Source organism: Aegilops tauschii, chromosome 5, assembly GCF_002575655.3.
Source record: "Aegilops tauschii subsp. strangulata cultivar AL8/78 chromosome 5, Aet v6.0, whole genome shotgun sequence".
NCBI classification, from domain to species: domain Eukaryota; kingdom Viridiplantae; phylum Streptophyta; class Magnoliopsida; order Poales; family Poaceae; genus Aegilops; species Aegilops tauschii.
Window position 1 is genome coordinate 445989156 of NC_053039.3, and position 7886 is coordinate 445997041.

Below are 7886 nucleotides of genomic sequence, written 5' to 3' on the forward strand. Positions count from 1 at the left end.
TTCAAGCTATCTCGAGGTTGTTATCTCTTTTGAGCCATTTAATTCAACCGGCGCAATCTTTCTTTTAAATTGTTCAACCGGTGCAATCTCCTTTTCAAGTAATCATTTGAACGGTGTTTCTTTTGAGTGGGCCCTAACCCACAGGTTTTTTTACCAGGATCTTACCTGACTCTTCTAATTTTTCCGGAGTTATTCTCAAATTCATTGCAAAGTTTGACGTAAGAATGAGTTATCATCAGTCATATGTCTTTCTCCAAGATTGTTCAAATTCTTTTCATCGTTGATTCAACCTTTCTAATTTTCATCCCGGAGTATCTCAACAATTCATGGTGGTGTTTCGCATCATCATTCTCAACATTTGAAGACCGAAGAAGAATTTCTCTTGAATCTTGGTCCGTTCTCTTGAAGATTCATGGTTCTTACTTGTTGCCATCCTCTCAAATTGTTTCCAATCACGTAATTCTTTTCTTACCCATCCGGAGCATTTCAGAGTTGTTCTCATTTCTTGATCATCCAAAGGCCATCATTTCAGAAAGATTTCTTCGTTCTAAGTTTTCAGCCTCGTTCTCCAATTATTCTAAATTGATGTCTCTTCGTTGATCTCCATATTCTTCCGGTGCATCGTTCAAATATCCTCTAATCAGTTCATGATCTTTTCGTTCTCATGTATCTAAATTCTGTCAAGTATTTTTATTCGTTTTCTAATTCTTCCCGGTGATTTGCGCCTTTGCTACTTTCATTTCCAATTCTTACGGTGGTTCGTTCAAGAGTTCTCTTTCTTGGTTATCATATTAATTCATTCATTGTTTCCAATCCCACCGGTGGTTCCATCAAGACCTTATTCAAATTTACGCTATATCCCTCTTAATCATTTCTACAAGTATAAGTAGTATGCCAAATCCGTTGCTTGTCATCAATCTAAATTGGTGAAGGATACACATAACATAATTCTTCCAAGAGTTTAATCCCTTCTTTTGGAGTTCATTCGTGATATCAATTTGTCGGTGCTAAGTTGTTTACCTTTTGTTTCCGGAGTTCCAATCTCTCTCAGTTAACTCGCGCGAAGCTCCATCTAAATCATTGCAAGGATTCTTTTCATTCTTCAATTGTTCTTCAAGATTTCTCTCGGAGTTAAGATCCGCCAAGCTATACTCTAAAATAAACATGGTGTTCAACACATGTTTTGTTTTGTGGAGTCCAAGCATTCTTCATCTTGCATTCTAAAGTGCAATTCATTCTACCTTATCATTTGAGGTGGTGTTAGGTCATTCTTGACAATTTGAGTTCGCGTTTCATGATTCACATGTTGTCAAGAATAAGATATTTTAAATCCACCAATCTCTTCGTTGGATTTATCTTGTGTCATGTTTCACCTAAAGCCTTCCCTAAGGAATGTTGCTATTATGGTGCTTATCAATGATCCAAGTTTTCTCCTATCCTCTTGGTGAAAGAAGTTTTTCATCGCCTTGCTGCTCTCACTCAAACCAATGGCTTCCTTTAGTGGCCGTTTGTCACCTCATAATGTTGAGATGTTTCCATAAGCCCACTACAAGCTTTTTCTTTTCGCTGTTGGTTTTCCAACAACTCCGTTCAATCCTACTTCGTAAGGATGCTCCTTAAAATTCATTTATGTTAGGAGATGTTGGTTTCATTCTTCGTTCTATTCACTCCAACTATCTAACTTTCATGCATTGTTTCCAGAGGCTTTGTGATGTTGCTCTCTTCGACCAATCATCTTGTTTTGTCAAGATCATGTAATTTTTCCTTTCTTATCCGTTTAGCCGGAGTGTCGTGTTTTCATTCGAGTTCTCTCATCTTATCAAGTTTTGCCTCCCTTCTCAACAGGAGGGCTGTCTGAAATCTTTCTTACCCCTTCTGCCATTCTTTCATTAGTTACGGAGGCAGTGTGTTGTTAAATTCATCGAGTATCCTCTCATCTTGTCAAAATCATGTTCAATTCCTTCCATTTACAGTCGGAGTGCTGCCCAAATTATTTCATTCTTATTCCTTCCCTATCTTGTTTTAACCGGAGTGGTTTAAATATCTATCGTGTCACTTAACCTCAAGGTTCTCATGGTGTTCCTTGCTTCCGTTTACTACGGAGTGCTCTCAATTCGCTTATCTCCGTTGGGTCATTTTTTTGATTTGTTCAACCCCGCAAGGTTCTTTGGTTTCACTCATTTGTCTAAGAAGCAATTAGTTTTACCTCTTCTCTTCCCTTTCCGTTTATCTCCGGTGCCATCCTAGATCTCGGGACGAGATCCTCTTGTAGTGGTGGAGTGTTGTAACGCCCCAAGACCGACGCTCCAGATGCCTTCCTTGTTTTGCGGGTCAGTTGCGTTTTTTATTTGTTTGTTGCATCTCATCATGGCATCATCCGCATTGCATCGGCACTCGTTGCCGTCATTGTTTTTAAAAACTTGCATCCGCTCATAGTTGCCGCGCCCCCCCTTGCTTTCGTTGACCGTTTCGAGACCAACCACACTTGCAACGTTGCTCCTCGTTTTCTCTCTTGTCTTCTCCGGAGCCTTTTGTCAGACGCTTTGTCTTTGTCGACCCCTCTCAGACCACCCCTCGCGCGCGTCCGAAAATTGTCCCGAACCCGACCCGGGTTGTTGTTACCGATGGGTCCGGATCATCCCCTAACGTCTATAAAACATCACCGTTTTCTTTGTTGGACTCTCCTAGCTTATTTTTCTTGACCGTCCGATTTAAATCGGAGGGACCAAATATCCCCTAACCTAAATTCATCTGCTATATATATTAGTCCAACCCTAGACCAATCCCTAAAATCTAGCCCCCTTGTCCCATCGATCCCATCGCGCCGCCGCCACTCCTCCAGTCCCCTCTTCCTCGGGATCCCCTCCCGATCCAGCCCACCAACCAGCGCAAGCCACTTCTCCCCTCGATCCCGAATGGATCGTGTAGCTGCTCGAGGCCCCGAGCAGGAGCGCTCGGCCACGTCCCCTCGCGCCACCGCCGCCGGCAACCAGCGGCACCAGGCCGTGCCCTGCTCCCTTCCTCCCCGTGCCGCTCTCTCGAAATCTCTCATCTCTCTCGCCTCACCCTCTCTGTCTCTTGACAGGGAACGAGTGGGATATGCCATGGCCGCCCGCGGAAGCTCCGTCATCGCCGGGATCAAGTTCCTCCGGCCCCGGCCTCGGATCCGACGTCTCCAGCCTCCCTGCTGCCTTCCTCGCCCGGATACGCCCAAGTCCGGCCTCCCTCGCCTTTTCCCGCGTCACCGGAGCCCCGCATCCAAGCTCCGCAAGTCCCGCGCCTTCAGCAGCGAGCACCTGCGCCTTGGGCTGCCTTCGCCCCCTGCCGCCGCAAGATCCGGCAAGTCCAGTGCTTCCCCGACCTCGTCGCGTCTCCAACCGCATGCCCCGTCGTGCCGTCTGTCTTCTTCATCGACGAACAGCGCCGCCATCCTCTGCGTCAGGAGGACGCTCGAACCTCCCCTACAGCCGCAGCCACCCGAGCTCGTCTTCTTGCGCCTGTAGCCGTTCGAGCCTCCCCTGGCTCCTCTACCCCGGCCTCGTTCCGAGCTCCAGGTCGCCGCGCCTCCCCACCGGAGACCGCCAAGTCCCTCTGCTGCGTCGCCCGTCTGCGACCTCCTCTGCTTCACCTGTCGCGCCAAGTCCCACCGCCGCCGCCATGGATGGCTGTGCCCCGCTCCCGAGCTCCGTTGGCCGCCGCCGTTGCCCGGAACCGAGGCCGGACGACTCGATCCGCCCGTTCCGTCCGGTTCCCGCCGACCACGTCGCCAGGGCCCCCTGCCATCGTCTTCTCCATTGCCATTCTCCTGCTGCTGCTTCTGTTTCTTCAGAAACGAGAGCAGCAGTGGCTCGCCCGGTTCAGTCCCGAGCGTTGACCGCGCCTTCAGTGACCTCCAAGGCCCAGCGCCCCTCCTGCAGCCTCCCCTCCAATCGGGCCAAGGCCCATGGTGAGCCTCCAGCTCCTTTCCTCCGTTTTTCCTCCTGTTGGGCCAGCCTGCCAGTTTCGGCCCAACTCCTGTTTTTTCCAGCAAACGAATCTAGCTAATTTCCAGAGAGTGCCAGTTTTGCAGAAAAACCCTCAAACATCTTGCATGTAATAACTAATTAACCGTGCATCAGATTAAAATAATTTATATATGAAAATGTCTTGAATTTCATCTAGTTTCATAATATGCCACTTTCATCCATGTTTAAATTGATGTTTGATTAAATTTGCTCAAATGCCATGTTAAAATGATTTAATTCATAACTAAATAACCGTAGCTCCAGATTTAATAAACTTTATATGTAAATGGGGTAGAAAAATGCATAGATTAACATGGTGCACCTTGTTTTACTGTTTAACAACAAGAAAATATGGTTTTAGGCAGAACAGTACCAAATCAAAAATATGGACATGAGGATTTTCCGGACTTGTTGCTTGTTGTTCCGGCCTCATTTAAACTTGCCTAAATAGTTAGTTTACTTATGCTTCACCCCTTGCCATGTTTAATAACATTATTGTTGGGTACATAACCGAGAGAGAACTAAATAATCGTATGTGGCGTTTCGTCAATATGCAACTCGTTGCATATTGAGCTCCACTTAATTTGTAGTATTGTTTGTTGCATTTTCCCATGCCATGCCTCATTTAAACCGGACATGCATCACACTTGACTGTGCATCATGCCATGTGTATGTGATTGTGTGTTTACTATGTTGTTTGTTTCTTTCCGGGTTGCTTCTCTCGTTAGCTTCGGTTTCTTTCCGGAGTTGTGAGGATTCGTTCGACTCCGTCTGTTTGTCTTCTTCATGGACTCGTTCTTCTTCCTAGCGTGATCTCAGGCAAGATGACCATACCCTCGAAATCACTTCTATCTTTGCTTGCTAGTTGTTCGCTCTATTGCTATGTCGCGCTACCAACCACTTGCTTATGAAGCCTCCCAAATTGCCATGAACCTCTAACCTTTGTCACCCTTCCTAGCAAACCGTTGCTTGGCTATGTTACTGCTTTGCTCAGCCCCCTCTTATAGCGTTGCTTGTTGCAGGTGAAGATTAAGTTTTTTCCTTGTTGGAACATGGATTTTATGAACTCTGTTGGGATATCACAATATCTCTTATTTAATCAATGCATCTATATACTTGGTAAAGGGTGGAAGGCTCGGCCTTATGCCTGGTGTTTTGTTCCACTCTTGCCGCCCTAGTTTCCGTCATACCGGTGTTATGTTCCTTGATTTTGCGTTCCTAACGCGGTTGGGTGATTTATGGGACCCCCTTGACAGTTCGCTTTGAATAAAACTCTTCCAGCAAGGCCCAACCTTGGTTTTACATTTGCCTCACCTAGCCTTTTTCCCTTGGGAGTCGCGCATCCCGAGGGTCATCTTTATTTTAACCCCCCCGGGCCAGTGCTTCTCTAAGTGCTGGTCTGAACCGAGTAGGCTGCGGGGCCCCCTCGTGGAAACTCGAGGTCTGGTTTTACTCGTAGGATGTCTCATCCGGTGTTGCCCTGAGAACGAGATATGTGCAGCTCCTATCGGGATTGTCGGCACATCGGGCGGCTTTGCTGGTTTTGTTTTACCATCGTCGAAATGTCTTGTAACCGGGATTCCGAGACTGATCGGGTCTTCCCGGGAGAAGGAATATTCTTCGTTGACCGTGAGAGCTTATAATGGGCTAAGTTGGGACACCTCTGCAGGGTATTATCTTTCGAAAGCCGTGCCCGCGGTTATGTGGTAGATGGGAATTTGTTAATATCCGGTTGTAGAGAACCTGACACTCGACTTAATTAAAACGCATCAACCGCGTGTGTAGCCGTGATGGTCTCTTCTCGGCGGAGTCCGGGAAGTGAACATGGTTTCTGGGTTATGTTTGATGTAAGTAGGAGTTCAGGATCACTTCTTGATCATTACTAGTTGACGATCGTTCCGTTGCTCCTCTTCTCGCTCTTATTTGCGTATGTTAGCCACCATATATGCTTAGTGCTTGCTGTAGCTCCACCTCATTACCCCATCCTTTCCTATAAGCTTAAATAGTCTTGATCTCGCGGGTGTGAGATTGCCGAGTCCTCGTGACTCACAGATACTTCCAAACAGTTGCAGGTGCCGATGATACCAGTGCAGGTGACGCAACTGAGCTCAAGTGGGAGCTCGATGAAGATCTTGTTCGTTGTGTTGTTTCTTTTCTTGTTGATCAGTAGTGGTGCCCAGTTGGGACGATCGGGGATCTAGCATTTGGGGTTGTCTTCTTTTATTTTGGTTCCGTAGTCGGACCTATGTGTGTACTCTGATTGATGTATGACTTATTTATGTATTGTGTGAAGTGGCGATTGTAAGCCAACTCTTTATCCCATTCTTGTTCATTACATGGTATTGTGTGAAGACGACCCTTCTTGCGACAAAACCACAATGCGGTTATGCCTCTAAGTCGTGCCTCGACACGTGGGAGATATAGCCGCATCGTGGGTGTTACACAAGTTCTCTCAACAACAATAACATAATTGGATCATATAACTATCCCTCAACATGCAACAAAGAGTCACTCCAAAGTCACTAATAGTGGAGAACAAACGAAGAGATTATGGTAGGGTACAAAACCACCTCAAAGTTATTCTTTCCAATCAATCCGTTGGGCTATTCCTATAAGTGTCACAAACAGGCCTAGAGTTCGTACTAGAATAACACCTTAAGACACAAATCAACCAAAACCCTAATGTCACCTAGGTACTCCAATGTCACCTGAAGTATCCGTGGGTATGATTATACGATATGCGTCACACAATCTCAGATTCATCTATTCAACCAACACATAGAACCTCAAAAAGTGCCCCAAAGTTTCTACCAGAGAATCACGACGAAAACGTGTGCCAACCCCTATGCATAAGTTCATGGGCGGAACCCGCAAGTTGATCACCAAAACATACATCAAGTGAATCACGTGATATCCCATTGTCACCACAGATACGCACGGCAAGACATACATCAAGTGTTCTCAAATCATTAAAGACTCAATCCGATAAGATAACTTCAAAGGGAAAACTCAATCCATTACAAGAGAGAAGAGGGGGAGAAGAAACATAAGATCCAACTATAATAGCAAAGCTCGCGATACATCAAGATCGTGCCAAATCAAGAACATGAGAGAGAGAGATCAAACACATAGCTACTGGTACATACCCTCGGCCCCGAGGGTGAACTACTTCCTCCTCGTCATGGAGAGCACCGGGATGATGAAGATGGCCACCGGTGAGGGTTCCCCCCTCCGGCAGGGTGCCGGAACAGGGCCCCAATTGACTTTTGGTGGCTACAGAGGCTTGCGGCGGCGGAACTCCCGATCTATTATGTTCTTCGAAGTTTTCAGGGTATGTGGGTATATATGGGTGAAAGAAGTACGTCGGTGGACCTCCGGGCTGTCCACGAGGCAGGGGGCGCGCCCCCCACCCTCGTGGGCAGCCCGGGACTCCCCTGGTGCACTCCCGGTACTCCGTGGGCTTCTTCTCGTCCAAAAATAAGTTCTGTGGAGTTTCAGGTCAATTGGACTCCGTTTGATATTCCTTTTCTTCGAAACACTGAAATAGACAAAAAACAACAATTCTGGGCTAGGCCTCCGGTTAATAGGTTAGTCCCAAAAATAATATAAAAGTGGATAATAAGCCCAAAATTGTCCAAAACAGTAGATAATATAGCATGGAGCAATCAAAAATTATAGATACGTTGGAGACGTATCAAGCATCCCCAAGCTTAATTCCTGCTCTTCCTCGAGTAGGTAAATGATAAAAAAAAGATAATTTTTGATGTGGAATGCTACTTGGCATAATTTCAATGTAATTCTTCTTAATTGTGGTATGAATATTCAGATCCAAAAGATTCAAGACAAAAGTTCATATTGACATAAAAATAATAATACTTCAAG